The sequence below is a fragment of the Mus musculus genome, chromosome 3, assembly GCF_000001635.26.
Source record: "Mus musculus strain C57BL/6J chromosome 3, GRCm38.p6 C57BL/6J".
NCBI lineage: Eukaryota > Metazoa > Chordata > Mammalia > Rodentia > Muridae > Mus > Mus musculus.
The window spans coordinates 152,299,047-152,314,760 of record NC_000069.6 but is presented as its reverse complement, the minus strand read 5'-3'; the positions used below and the strand labels follow the sequence as shown (position 1 = coordinate 152,314,760).

The 15,714-nt window shown below is 44.8% G+C and overlaps 1 protein-coding gene across 4 annotated transcripts in view, besides 1 other annotated feature; it reads left to right on the top strand.

Moving 5' to 3' along the window:
• Miga1 (mitoguardin 1) overlaps positions 1-15,714 on the top strand; it is a 66,978-nt gene that overhangs the window by 25,676 nt on the left and 25,588 nt on the right. The gene's annotated exons all lie outside the window — the stretch shown is intronic.
• Positions 8,911-11,638: an enhancer, noted in NCBI's record as "VISTA enhancer mm72". NCBI's record gives its function as "enhancer in: somite[4/6] | heart[5/6]" and the evidence as "EXISTENCE:transgenic organism evidence [ECO:0001131][PMID:17130149]".

Here is a 15,714-nt window from a genome sequence, read left to right as displayed (position 1 = left end):
GGTGCGTGTGTATGTGGGTGTGTGCATGTGGGTGCGTGTGTATGTGGGTGCGTGTGTATGTGGGTGCATGTGTATGTCGGTGTGTGTATGTAGGTGTGTGTATGTAGGTGCGTGTGTATGTGGGTGCGTGTGTATGTGGGTGCGTGTGTTTGTAGGGCAGGAGCGGCATCAGGTCTAGAGCTGAAGTTTAGGCAGCTGTGGGCCGCTTGACTGTAGAGTTGGGAAACAGATTGGGTCATCTGGATGAGAGCGAGAACATTTAACTGCTGAAACATTTCCCCATCCTTCTTATGTATTTTTAAAACTTAATTAAAAAAATATTGCAAAAACTTATTTCCCAATGTGCAGTTGGCCAAACCTTTTGAGTGTGGCTACAGTTGTACGTAGACACAGCTAGTGTAGTTTAGTAGTTATGAACATGAGCTTTGGAGCAGAACAAGCATAGGTTAATATCCCGCCTCTACCCACCTTCCTACCTCCGAGGCCTTTCCTTAGACAACTTAGTTTATATATAAGATGTAGGATTAGCCTGGAACGGCTAATTAGCCTGGAATGCCAGCCTGGGCGGCCACAGCAGGAAGAGACCACAATGCCAAGGCCTGCCTGGGCTTCCGTAGTAAGTTCAGGAACAGACTGGTCATCTTTGTGTTCCCTGGTCTCAGAAAGGGAACGGAGGGCTGGTGCTGCGGCTCAGGGCAGCTTGGCTAGCAGGAGCCAGCGTCATCAGCCTGCCATGCCCTGCTCAGCAGGTGTGAGATTCAGATTATATTAGTTTCATGAGGGATTGCGGTGTCATGGTGAAGTAGGCAACTGCTGCCTCACGTTTCTGTTTATTATTGTATTTCTATTCCAGCTCTTTAAAAGGACTATTCTAAGATGATTTTACAGTCTGGCGGGGGTATGGGTAGATGGATGTAATATGAATATAACTTGCTTTACAATAATATTATTCAATCAAATTTTTCTGAACAGTAGCATCTTTTTCTGTAAATTAATTTTATTTTTCTCATAATAATGTTTGCATTTTCTGAAAGAAGACATTCCTCCATGTGTGTGCATGCTCGTGTGAATGTGAGTATGCATGTGCACTTTTAGTGGGTGCAAGAGATAAATGTCATTGTCTGCCTGTATCGCTCTCTGCCTTATTTTTGGAGACAGGATCTGTCACCGAATGTGGAGCTGACTTTTCTGGCTTATCTGATTGCCAGCAACACCCCTGGGACTTACCTATCTCTGTCCCCGGTGCCATAGTTACAGCTGTTCCTTACCCAGCTGTGTAGCCCGTGCTGAGACTCTAAGCTCAGGTCATCGTGATTTCTCAGCAAGGACTTTACCCAGTTTGCTGTCTCTGTAGCCCCAGAAACAAGATACTTTTACTCACTCTAAAGTCAATTATTAAGACAGTCACAGTAAATTTGCTTTTTCACCTAAAGGACTTGCAAAAATCATTACTCTTGGTGTAGCTGAGATTGTCATCTTTCTGTGGTTGTGACCATGACATGCGTGGGAGATCAGAAACGCAGTTGCCTCTGCTCTTCTTTCCTGGACATCCAGTCGTCTAGTCTGTCTGTCTCACCTCTACCACACACGCCTGTCCTGTCCTCTGCACAGTCACGTGGGGGCCTCGGCCTCTTGTCATGTCTACACCTTGCTCCATACACAAGGCTGTCTCGGCCTTAGCTCCCAGGGTCTGAGTCTGCTTTTCCAGCCTGTGCTGCTGCCATCTCTACTGTAATGCGGTAGAGCTGAGCAGCCTTGCCCAGACTGATTGGTTTGGTTTTGGTCTCCTTTGTGGTGGAAGTAAGGTATGAACCACAATAGCAGGCTACATAATTGAAAACTTTATTTATTACTAAGATTTTATTTTTAAAATCAATGCTGAGTTTGAGTTTATTTCTGTTTTTGCTTTTCGATTCTCTGGCTGATACTGTGCACACTCCCACATGCTTCCAGAACCTTCCATTCTTGTGGTTTTTGCATGCAGTGTAAAAAGCTATTGATTTCCAGAGGAGACCTTGGGTGCCTTTCTTGTACTTCAAGGTAACATTTGTTGGTCTTTGAAGCACCATGCAGTGATTTATTTATTTCTAGACTGTGACTAAATTGATAACACACAAAAACACAAAACCATTTAAACATTTTTGTTTATTCTAAAAATTATACAATAGGGTCATTTTAGGTAGGGCTATGTGGTATGTATATGTATGTGTTTGTGTGGGTGTGTGCATGTGGAAACCACAGGTCAATGTTGAATGCTCTGCAGTCTGTCTCTGCCTTGCTCTTTGTGTGTGTTAACTATATGTGTTTATACAGAGGATGGGGTAACCATGTGTGTAACCATGGTGATGTACGGGTGCTTATGCATGCCTGCATATAGCCAGGTCTCTCTGACCCTGGAGTTGATTACCTTAGTGAGGCTGGCTGACCAGTAAGCTGCACCCTCCCGCCTCCACCCTTCAAGCACTGCAGTTGTACATACATGTTGCTGCATGTGGCATTTTTCCGTAATACATGGGTACTCATGTTCTCATGCTTGTGTCACAAGCCCTTTATGGACTCACACTTTATTCTCTTTATTCATTGGTTTTCTGATCCTCAGGTTTGTGGGAACCCCCAGCAAGGGTTCAGAGTCCTGTGTCCCAGAACAAGGGACAGAGACATGGCTAGTGCATGCTGTTACTATGACTAGAAAACAATACAGGACCGAGTGCAAGCACACCATCAGGGAGGCGTTGAGTGGACAGCAGCAGACGATGGAGAAAGGCATGGGGGTTTCGTGCCGTGTGGTGGAGACTGGAGGCTGTTTGCATAGCCTGGGCTTGCTCCGAAATGCACTGTCTATTACATGTAATCCTGTGTACAGCTTCATATATCACATGTCTTGTTAGCGTTTTAAATCTCTACCTAGGTGTCTGAGTTAGGGTTTTACTGCTGTGAACTGACACCGTGACCAAGGCAAGTCTTATAAGGACAACATTTAATTGGAGCTGGCTTACAGGTTCAGAGGTTCAGCCCATCGTCATCAAGGATGAGGATCTTAAAGCCCACACTCACAGTGACACACCTACTCCAACAGGGCCACACCTTGTAGTAGTGCCACTCCCTGGGCCTAGCATGACACTAAAGGTGGAGATGGACCTTCCCTCATAATCAACCTAGGACCCCCCTCCTGTTTCCCTGCTAATGTGGTAATTTTAAGAAATGGGAAATATCCTAGCTTTTGAAACACTGTGTGCAATGAAGGAGGAATCATTACAATTTTGCCTCTCCTTTAGATTTAAAATATCATATGAAATGGAAGAGGTTGAACAAAACGTGATACACATGAAGACAAGTTAAGGACGAGAGAGGGATACGTATCTCCTAATGAAATTTTATATGCATATCACAGAAACCTATCCCTTAATCCAGGGGACTCTTTTTCTCTCTCTCTCTCTCTCTCTCTCTCTCTCTCTCTCTCTCTCTCTCTCTCTCTCTCTCTCTCTCTGTTAAGACTGTCCATTTCCTAACTCAGGAAGTATTGCTATTTTTTCCACCACCTTTTAGATATTAGCTAAAATGCTAAATCTCTCTATATGATACTCTGGACATATTCTCTCTTCTCCCTCCCTCCCTCTCTCCCTCCCTCTCTCCCTCCTTCCCTCAGATTCCTTCTCCTGACACAGCTGCTCACAGACTTCCAACTCAGGACACATGCCTGCTCTCCTTGTATTTCTCTCCCCATTGCTGGGCATTCCAGCCTGCCTGCCTTGTTCTCTCATATTCATATGCTAGCAAAACTGACCCACCCCTCCTTCCTTCCCTCCTTCCTTCCTTCCTTCCTTCCTTCCTTCCTTCCTTCCTTTCTCTCTCTCTTCCTTTCTTCCTTTCTTTCTTTCTTCCTTCCTTTCTCTCTCTCTCTCTCTCTCTCTCCCTCTCTCTCTCTCTCTCTCTTTCTTTCTTTCTTTCTTTCTTTCTTAAGAATTTAGTGGCTCACACATTAACTGGTTCATTTCTCCTGGCTCTTGAATGGTATCAATGTTTTTAAACTTCTTTCTTTATAAGCTGCACTAATTGGACAATGTGGTGAGGCTTCCTATAACTTCCTCTTGGAGTGGAGGTTGGAAGAGAGAAAATTCCTCCTAGCCTTACCTATGCAACTCTTGGACCCCTGACTCCGAGTCTAGACCAGGAAAGTAAGTTCAGGTTGTGCGCAGCAGTGATGAGCTTGCAAGTCCTGGAATGCAACCAGAGCTGTGACTAGTTAGTTGTAGTTACGTCGAGTTTCCTGGCTGCTTAGTGAGGATCCAGTTCTCAGTGTTAGCCACTCTACACTGCTCACAGGGAGAAGCAACTTAAAATCCAAGCAGAGAGAGTGCTTTGTAAAACAAACTTCAGTTTGGATCCCTAGCGCCGATGTAGAAGCCAGATGGGTTGACATGGGCCTGTAATGTCACCTCTGGAGTGGGGGAGAAAAGCAGACCCTGAACCTCATTGGTTGGCCTTCCTAGCTGAATTTTGGAATTTCAGATTCAGTGAGAGACCCTGACTCAAAAAATAAAGTGCCCTCAACAGGATACGCAGACGGCTTTCTGTAAGGCTCAAGGAGCACTACAGCAGAGAGAGGAAATTAAATGCTGCTCTCAGGGCAGGACAGACCTTCCCCAGTATCTCACAGCATCTGTGCTTGTTTGCAATGGGCCTGTAGGAGACTGGGCCACTCAGTCACCAATCATGGGTGGGGACAGGTGGCAAGTGCTTGAGGGTCCCTCTTTTATTCTGCTGAACTGTGGGCAACTGATTGATTCTGCGTAAGGGACAGTTACTGTGTTCCAATGTATGCCAAATGGTGAGTTCACAGGCTTCAAACATGCCCACACAGATAGTCCTGATTAAAATCAGTGGATCATAAAACTAAAAAAGGGGGTGGGGCGTGCATGTGGAAGGGGACCTGTGGGATGAGGGGAGACAAAAGCAGTCAGATGCACTAGATATGTGCATGACATTGTCAAAGAACAGATGGAGTGGATAATAATCAAAAATAGAGAGTGACTTCCAAAGATACCTGCCCCAACCTTCAGCCTCCACATCTAAGCTTCTCTCTATATATTCATGCACCACTCATGCAAACACACACTTAGGAACACACACGCCCATGCACGCGCGCGCACACACACACACACACACACACACACACACACACTTCCCCCCCACTTCTCTGCTTAATGAAGGCAATGCAGCAGAATATTTATGTTGGCCTCTTTAATCCTGTGATAAGAAAGTAGTTTTGCATTTGGCAAGAGGGGAGGAGGGCGCTCTCCTCCAGGGCACTCCTTCTCTTTGGTTCCTCTCCCTGCTTGATGCCAGCATTTGCAAGGCGGGGTAGGAAGCCCAAAGCCAAAGGCCAGTCTGGACTTAGGGAAACCGTGTCAGAAGACACAACCAAGGAAGCCTGCTTGCTGCCTTCACACAGAATGGATCCCTGCGCTAGACCTGAGAGAGGGAAGCTTTGGCTTGAGACTGTGAAACTAGTATTTCAGGATTTAGCAGATGATTTCTACATGCATCTGAATAGATAGATAAGAAGGTGGCTTTCAGGCTTTCTGATCTGTGCTGGACATGGTGACACACTTTTAATACAGCACTCGGGAGACAGAGGGAGGTAGATCTCTGTGAGCTTGAGACCAGCCTGGTTGGCTACATAGCCAGTGAGAGCTACAAGTAAACCTGTCTCAAAAACCAGACAGTTTGCTGCCTACCAGGATGGCTTGCTGCCAAGCCTGACACTTGAGTTCAGTCCCTGGGACCCACATACTATACAGAGAGAATTGAACGCCCACAAGTTGTCTTCTGACCCCAAGTGCACAAATGCATAATCCATAAATGAAATAAGAAAAGTAAACAGATAAAGCGTGTATTGAGCTGTTTCCTGTGCACCGTTTGTGTTATGTGATTCAGATGAGTAAGTCCAGGGCAGGCCTTCAACAGCATGAAATCTGAGTAACCAGCTAGGCCTTCCTCATAGCAAACAATTGGAGCGCAATGCAGTGCGTTCGTACTACTGACTCAGAGCCAGAGCTTCCTGCCCAGCAGAGCCTTAGCTTCCCGCCCTGCCTCTTCTTTCTGTACCTTGTAACTGGAGCCTGCCTGTTTAACAGCCTAAGATAAAGAGCTTGAAAGTAAACAGATCTGGTTTAGGACGTTTGGGGCGTGAGTCAACTCTTGGCTTATCTGCCTCTATTCCTGAGGATTTGTGGAGTTCATTTACAGATCAAATACCACAGCTGTCAAGTGATAGATATGAAGTAGTAGTATCCTACACAATTAGTTTTTCTTAATAAATAAATAACCTTATAAGCTTTTAAAATAGCAAAAATAGATGGTAGATTCAAAAATACTATTTTATTCTCTCTATATGTATATATGCTAAGCATGACAGTTTTCATATACATGAAATATACAATAAAAGTATATCTTACAATAAATAGAAATTTTTATTATCTTTATTATTTTGTTATCTTTCATATATTTTGATAGAAGGTACTTTTTAGCTGGTCCCAGATACTGTGATTGGTAGAATATGGAATCTAAAACCTGACACCAAGGGATGATGGTCACTTTAGCAAGGGCCTTTTGCTACTGTCCTGCACATAGGCCTGTGTCAAACGCCTGACACACTGGGTCTGTGTCAGTTCCAGCTTTGGCAGTGTGTTGTGTGTTTAGAGCAGGAGTTTTCGTTGTTCAGTGGTTTAGTTTTAGGAAGTGGCATGGGTCGTGGGCTTTAGTTGTATCTTTGTCTCTAACTATTCAGACTGAGAATCAATATTCAGGATAAGCATTGGCCTCTGTTTTCATTTGTGGTGCTAGGAATCCAGTGCAGTGCCTTGTGTGCTACACAGTGCTCTAGCCTTGAGACATCCAGCCCGACGTTTCCTTGTCTTTGATTGGTCAGGGTGCTTGTGTAGGACCCAGCTGCTGGATTTCAGAGCAGTTTAACATAAAGGTGATTTGCAAGATAGGGGGCTTTGGAGGCGCTGTGGAATGGATAGGGCTTACACGAATAGAGTTCTAGCTCATTAACCTATAATTTCCTTTTTAAATTAATTAGGCTTTACATTTTATATGCTTATTTTCTTATAAAAATATGTATTGCAATATCAGTATTAGAAGCAACTCTAGAGCCATGAGTGTGATTAGTGTTTGTGGGGGTTTTTGTTTTTGTTTTGATGGAAAAGATTTTGAGATTCTTTTACATTGATGTATAGGAACAAATACCTTGTTTTAGGCCTTACAAACAAACCAGGAATGTTTTCATGTCAATGGCTTGCTATAATATGGGTATACTTTAGGGATTAGGCCCCCACATGATCCGTTGTTTGAACAGAATAAACAAGGATCTTAGACTTGGAATATCTATTCAGAAAAACTGATTTTCTTTTGTGGTTTTGTTATTTTTGTTTGTTTGTTTGTTTTAAGATGGACGCCTCACTGCATAGCATATACTGGCCTTAAAGTCAGTATCTGAGCTGGCTGATGGCTCAGTGGGTTAAAAGCACAGGCCAGTCTACCTGAGATCCCTAGAGCTCACATGGTGGAGGACGAAAACTGAACCCCACAAGTTGTCCTCTGACTTCCACTCACACTCTGTGGCATATGTGCCTGTATACATACATACATACATACATACATACATACATACATACATACATATATACACACATACATACAATAAATGAAAAAGCATGTCTTCTGTATGTTGGCATTACAGGAGCATACCAGCACACATAGCCCAAGTGTAATTTCTTTGTGTATAGAAAACATGGCAAAAGGTGTCAGGGGGAGAAAAATGAAGCTCTTGCTACAGTTGTGGTCATCTGTAGTCTGGTGTTTAACAGCCGTTGCAGGTTAAGCAGTGCAGCGTAGCCTAGCCCATGTGTATACGTGCTGTGGGAACACTGAAGAAAAGCTTGTGAGTGTTCTTTGGACACTTACAGGAGGCTTCATAGAAGGAATAACCTGAAAACACACAGTAGGCCTGCCAGGAAGATCACAGACAGAGCATCTCGAGCAGAGAGTGCCATGGAATCAAGCTACAGAAGACACATGCATAGCATAACAGTACACATAGCAGTAAACCTAGAAGGGAGGGCAGAGAAGTCACGCAAGAACTTTGTTTCTTTAAGCAAAAATGAGCCACAGAAAAGTATTTAGATGTCAAGTGAGATGCATGTGTTGTAGGAGATTAGGGAAGGGTGGCTGGTGCACATGATGTCAGTGTTCTTTCCTGGAGCTCCTTTCTATAGACCTGCTTGTGTCTCTTGGGGTTTTGTATTTTGCTTTGAGTCAATGAGAGTTCCTCTAAGGGGACTCTCTGGCAGACAGAGAACAAGAAAAACTGTGAAAAAGCACCTGCTATCCAGGGGAGAGACATTTCTCAGGTTTGGTAAGTAGCCAGATAGAACATCCAGAGACCCTGAGTAAGCTTGGCTGTGAGCAGAAGTCCCTCAGCCTCTCCTCTCAGCCAGCATCCCAGACTTGGTGCTGTGAGACTGGTCTCCTCTTCTGCAGAGTCACTGTCACAGGAGAGTAGCCTCGCTGGGGCTGTTTTTGGGGAGTGAGCTGAACTGCAGGCTTAAGTAATGCCCTCAGGTCTCTAAATAGACAGGGTACGAGTTACACAGCAGCTGAGAGATGTGCAAGGTGATTCCGCTCCAGTATGAACCCTCGCAATTTTCATTTCAGAGGGTATACTAACACCACAAGATGCAGCTGAGCTGGCCTCATTTCTGCAGCTCAAGACAGGTTCAGTGCTGGCCAATACAGTACAGTGCTGAGGGCTCCAGGGACAGAGGGACCTGATGTTTGCCTTTGCTGAGATTTATCTGTGGAGGACTTACTCAGCCATGTAAGGCCTTTGTGGTATTAGGGAAAGGCCTACAGTCAGCTCCCTCCAGGAAGAAGTTGACCTGATATTTGGACTAGTTTTCTGCCCTCATTTGTCCTTTAACCAGGGCCTTTGTAGCATATAGACCAGTTGTACCTACTAGGTTGTTATCGCTATAACTCTTTTTTTTTTTAAGATTTTATTTGTTTTATGTATATGATTACAGCGTATCTGTCTTCAGACACACCAGAAAAGGGCATCAGATCTCATTACAGAAGGTTGTGAGCCACAATGTGGTTGCTGGGAATTGAACTCAGGACCTCAGGAAGAAGAGTCAGTGCTCTTAACCGCCTTACCATCTCCCCAGCCCTGTGACGATAGCTCTTTAACTGCAAACTCATTCTTAGTTCTATCTTATTTCAGTCGTTTGATGACAGAAGAGGAGGTAAGGCTGCTGCCTAGGTGTGGATGCCCTGGCGTTCCTGTGCCTCTTGCTTTGTATTGGCAGCTGTATTCCCCAGTTAGGAGGCCCGGTTGTCTGTTTTGCCGTCACGATGGGTGAGTGTTTTGATAAACAGGCAAAAGCAGACACAACTGTTGAGCAGTCTGCTTTGTACTGTGCCACCGTGCCAAGATGCTTCTGCACATGTGTCATGGTCTCTGTAAGCAAAGCTGGAGCGGTCAGCACATCCAGAATTGATGAGCCTTTTGGGTCTCAGTGCTTCCTTACTTAGCTTAGCAGGACAGAAAATAGCCCATTGAACGGCTAGTTCAAAATTTAGTCTTTCCCTTGTGAGATTGTTTTTGATTTTTAAGTTTAATGTTGTTCTTTCTTTCAAACTATATATTTTAGTATCCTAAAACCTGGGGGGTGGGTGGCGGGGTACAGGGTTACAATATGGGTAGAGAATTGTCACACAAGAAGGGATGAGTGTCGTGACAGACTGGCCTGGCCTCACAGTGAGCTGTGGCAGCCAGGGCTACATAGTAAGATCCTCTCTCAAGACAAACAACAAACCCTGAAACACACACAAAACCTTCCAAAAAAAGAGCCACAGTGGTTCTCTAGACTGTTGATAAATTGAACAACTGAAGACTACAAAACACTTGTTGGCAGCTGGGACTTTCTTATCTTCAATAAAGACGCGGAAAGCACAAGGTTTCAGGTTGTAGTTAAGCTGTGAAAATGTGTGTAGATACTAGCCAGCAGCAGTCAGGTGACAGTGAGACAGTACACAGGCTCCCTTTTCAGACTGGTGTCACAGGGCCTACGTGGACAGCGTGGGGTTATAAAAGAGGAGAGGCATGCCTGGAATCTCCACTGGCGTCTGCAGAGACTAAAATAGACCCAGTGCCTTCTCAATAACAGAAATAGAATGTGCCTAGGAACAGCAGAACTGAGACACAGAAAACTCACTTGGCTTGATCTAAGGAAATAAAGCCAGGCCCAAGGGCCAGAGCCAAGGCTCAAAGGGCATCTAGGTTTCTTTCCCTTCCCCTCCTTAAAAAAAAAAAAAAAAAAAAAAAAAAAAAAAAAATCAGGTCCTTTTTTGGGAAAAATTTAAGTGAACAACAAGGCTGTGAAGGGCAGAGGCTTGAGTGCAGCCTTAGGCCACTGCATAACTGAGCTGGAAATTAACCCTTGACATGCTGATGCTCCTCCCAAGGAGAGCATTGCATTGTCAAGGACTCTGTAAGAATCTTGTAAACTTCCAGGTGTCGAAGAAAGGCAGACAGTTTTTAAGAAATGTTTAGATTTGCTTATTATTTTAAAAGATCAACTAACCCAACAAAAACTCCTCCATGAGGCCAGGGGGCAGCTGATAATTGTAGCACTTCCTTAGTGTGCAGTCATCGTTCCTGGGAAGCCTTTAGGACTGACTTCTACAGTTGTTTTCAATCATTAAACACTGTATGTTTCAGGTTCATAATTAATTTCTCATGGTTAACGTAGGTCTCAGTATTGGAAACATCAAAAATGTAGAAGGGCTCTGAGAACATGGTACTATCTCATTGTAGACAAAATGACCCAAAGGAGCTTAATGCTAGGCTCTTTAGCTGTGGCTCTCATGCCGTGGGAATTACCAGCCTATAACAACTATACGAAACATTAGTTTACATGAACCAACATTAAAGTGCTTTTAATGTCCTTGGTGCTCTCAGGACGCGTATACATTATTGGGGGACAAAAGAAAACATCCCCTGCGAAAGTTAGTCTTCCAGCCCACAGATTGGTCTGTGTTATATGCTTACGCTGGAAAAAAAAAAGTTTCCTTAATGGTATGCAAAACTGCTCACTTTGGATGTTTATATTAACATTTAATTCTTGTAATATTTAGAGGCGGATTTTATTCCTATGTTTGCATGAGCTCACTAGGAAACGGAGAAGATAAACCTTCTCCAAGGTTACACGGCTCGTAAGTAATGGGGTCCCGACTTTAATGCAAGCTCTCTGGCTTTGAGCTCACGATGTTAACCATCAACACTAACTACCTCACGGATCAGATGTATTTGGAGGGGATGAGGCCTGAGTGGGATCAATAAGAATGTGCTTTTTAAATGTTGACAGGAGCTTGAGAGCAGAGCAGATGTAGAAACCTGGAAGAATGCATATGGCCGTGTGGAAGGCAGTAATGGCATTGTGTTCTGTGCTCATGCGCGCTAAGCACTGCCCCTTACAAAGCTCCTTCATCCTAACCTCAGAGCTGACGCAGCCCTGCTCCTCGAGCTCCCTCCCTCTGCATCCTGAAGCAGCACCTTGAGGACTGCACAGCTCAGGCCTCCGCGGCTGGTGACTGCTAGAGCACTGTCAGCCAGACGGGAACCCATGGTGACAGGGTTTGATGTTTGTAGTAATTGGTGGGAAATGACATCAGATCGGTGGGGGAGACAGTGATTATGGAAGGCTTTGGAAAAGAGAAATTTGATTAGACATGGCTCTTTTGTTCTAGTTACAAGAAGAGAAGGATTTGTTAGCCATATTAGGCCAGTCCTATAATAGTTACCTGAGTTACCTGAATCAGAGTAAACGGTCTGTGGTAACCCTTAGCATAATACTTGGGCATATTGGAGCATATGAGTTCAATCAGAATTCTCTAAAGAACTTGCAGTTTCTTTGCAGTGTCAAAAAGACACAAAAGCATCTGGGCGTGGCATGGTGACCCACACCTGTAACCCCAACACTTCAAAGACTGAGGCAAGGGAGTCCCTGCAGGTGTGAAGCCAGCCTTATCTCCTGAGTGAATTTAGGTCAGCCCGAGCTACAGAGTAACACCTTGAAGAAAGGGATGAAGAAAGAAATACAAAGAGAAATATGGTTACACCTCTGTCCAATAGAAATTCATCACCACACACACACACACACACACACACACACACACACGCGCACACTCCCTACCCCTGGCCCATCAGGTCTCTGTGAGGCTAGGTGCATCCTCTCCCACCCAGGCCAGCCAAGACAGCCCAGCTAGAACATACCCCACACACAGGCAACAGCCTTTGGGACAAACCCCATTGCAGGTGTTTAGGACCCACTTGAAGCCCGAGGTGCACATCTGCTACTTATCGTGGGGAGGCCGGGGTCCAGCCTATGCATGCTCTTTGGTTCGTGGTTCAGTCTCTGAGAGTCCCAAGGGTCCAGGTTAGTGGACTATTGGTCTTCCTGTGGAGTCCCTATCCCTTCGGGGCCCACAGTCCTTCCTCCTGTTCTTCCATAAGAGTCCCCAAGCTCCATCCACTAGTTGTGAGTCAGTATCTGGCTGAGTCAGCTGCTGGGTGAAGCCTCTCAGAGGACAGCCATGCTAGACTCCTTCCTGTTTGCAGACATAACAGAGTGTCATTAACAGTGTCAGGGATTGGTGCTTGTTCGTGGGATGGATCAGTCACAAGAGGCAGATGGAGGGAGGGACCTGCGTGGGTGAGGGGTTGGAGAGGGGATAGGGGGGTTCAGGGTCAGATGTGGGGAGGGACAGGAGGGATGGCCAGATGGCCGTGAGAATGAATGGAGATCTGCAAATGATGGGGTGAGGAGGTCAGGGGCATCTCCAGGAAGAGGCAGAGACCTGGGATAAGGTAGGCAGCCAAGAATCCATGGGGATGTCCTTAACTGTGACACACAGCATTGGGGATATGGAACCTGAAGAGGCCACCGCCTGTAGCCAGGCAGGACCCCCAATGGAACAATAGGAATACCAAGCCCCGCACAAAATTTTCATCCCAAAATTTATCTTGTCTACAAGAAATGCAGGGTTGGGGAATGGAGCAGAGACTGGGGGAACAGCCAACTTTTGTCTGTTTTTAACCTTTTTTTTTTTTTCTGTTGTTTGGTGGTGGTGTTAAGACAGGTTTTTGTGTAGGTCAGGCTGGCTGCAAATGTCCTATGTAGCTGAGGATCACCCTGAACTCTGCTCCTGGTGCCTCTGCCTCCCAGACGCTGGCGTGACGGGCGTGCACTGTCGTACCCAGAAGTCTGGTGCTTTGCATGAGTGAGGTCGTGTGTTCAGCTCTTCCCTTAACATGTTATGATGTTTATCTGATTCCTTGCTTAAAGCAACAATTCATATTTGTTGTATAATATTTCATTTTGTAAGTTCACAGAACTTCGCCTGCCTCTGCCTCCTAAGTGCTGGAATTAAAGGTGTGCATCACCACCCCAGCTTAAGCTTTTTCTTAATTTTTATTTCATGTATATGGGTGCTGTATGCGCGTCTGTGTACCTTATGTGTACAGTACCTTCAGAGGCCAGAAGAGGGTGCCAGATCTTGTGCTGGATAGTTTTATGCCAACTTAACACAATCTAAAATCATCTGAAAGGAGGGAACTTTAATTACGAAGATGTCTCCATAAGATCAGGCTGTAGGCAAGCCTGAACGCTGTTTCTTAATTAGTGATTGATGGGGAAGGGCCCAGGCCATTATGGGTGGGTCCAACCCTGGGCTCGTAGTCCTGAGTGCTGTAAGAAAGCTGGTAGAGCAAGCATAGAGAGCAAGCCAAGTGGCATGAGGCCCTCCGTGGCCTCGGCATCCACTCCCCCCTCCCTCCAAGTTCCTGTTCTGTTAGAGTTCTGTCCTAACTCCCTTCGGTAGTAGACTATGATGTGGAAGTGTGAGCCATGCAGACCCTCTCCTCCCCAAGCTGCTTTGGTTATGGTTTTCCATCTTAGCAACCAAAGCCATCTGCTACAGAGAATGTCATAGGCAGTTTCTGATCTACTAAGATGAAAGCTTTGGCTTTCCAGCTCGTTCTCCTTGTGCTTTGTAGGGTAATCAAGACTTGAGACTCTCTTGAAAGAATGTTGTGAATTTTAATGGGGTGTGTGAAAACAGTGAGTTTGGGGTACTGCCCAGGCTTTCTTCTCTATACTTTTTATTGGCTCACCCAAGAAGCAGATGTGTTATTTCTTTTCATCATCATTAAACTGCCATTCGGGAATTATAGCAGTTACTGAAACAAGAGGCGTGGTCTCTGATTCTTCTGCTGTGGAGAAACCCGTTAGAGATGAACGCAGAGTCACCCATGAATTTTTGGTAATGCATGAAGGATAGAAACGAAAGCATTTCCCTTTAGTGTCACTTAACCCAGAGCAAGCCCATGTTTGAATTCTCTACTTCCTCTGCTTTCTCCTCGACTTTGTCGTGTGCCTGTTTTGTGTGTCTGACTCTGTGCCTGTCCAAATGCTGACTTGTGAGCCAGTCATGGTATATGTGTGTCTATCTGTGTGTATGTCTGTCTCAAGTGTATGTCCCTAAAAGGGGAGCTTTGCTCTATAGTTATTGAACAGCAGAGAATACACCACACGGGGAAGGAATGGGATTCTTGATAGAAATCTTTAACAGAGTTTACAAGAGATGAAGTCACTCATTCCAGCTGACCCCATATGTCACGGGTATTTATTTATAAGACTGCTTTCGTGTGTGTGTGTGTGTGTGTGTGCCTGTGCTTGCATGTGTGTGTGTGTACACTTGTGTGTGTGTGTTTATTTTAAAATGTGCTATCTGTACTGAAAAGAAAATTATGGGAATTTCCCCCATAATTGAGTGGCCAAAGATACCAATATGCCAGTTAGGAAACTGTTTCTAAAAGTGTAAAGCAGCGGACCCGGCTCAGTGTGGACAGCGCTTACTGCTCTCCCAGCCGACGTGGCTCAGTGTGGACAATGCTTACTGCTCTCCCAGCTGACCCGGCTCAGTGTGGACAATGCTTACTGCTCTCCTAGAGGACTTGGGTGTGATACACACACACATACACACTTGGTGGCTCAAACCGCTGGTAACTTCATTTCCTGAAAGTGTATATCATCTTCTAGCCTTTATGGGAATCTACATGCATATAGTTAGGAGGCAGAGACAGGTGGATCTCTGAGTTTGAGCCCAGCCTGGTCTACAGAGTGAGTTCCAGGACAGCCAGGGCTACAGAGAGAGAGAAACCCTGTCTTGAAAAACCAAAAAAAAAAAAAAAAAAAAAAAAAAGAAAGAAAAGAAAGAAATGTACTCAGGCACACACATAAAGAAAATCAGTAATAACATAAAATTTTAAGTATAGGACAATTGTTTTATTTTCTAGTTTGGTGGAATACTATAAATTTCTGAGCTTTTAATTTTCCTTTTGAGGTGGTTTATTTGTGTGTTGGGTGTGCTAGCCAGAGAACCCAGGGCTCTGGGCTCTGTGAGTACTACACAAGTATTTTACCACTCAGCTACATCTCTAGACTAATACTTTTTAAATAGAATAATTTAATCTTGGTTTATAGTGGTCATTTAATAGAAGAATTTATTTGGTTTTTTGTTTTTGAGATGGGGCTGGCTATGTTGACAATATTAGCCTTGAACTGCTGGGTTAAACTAGCTTTCTGC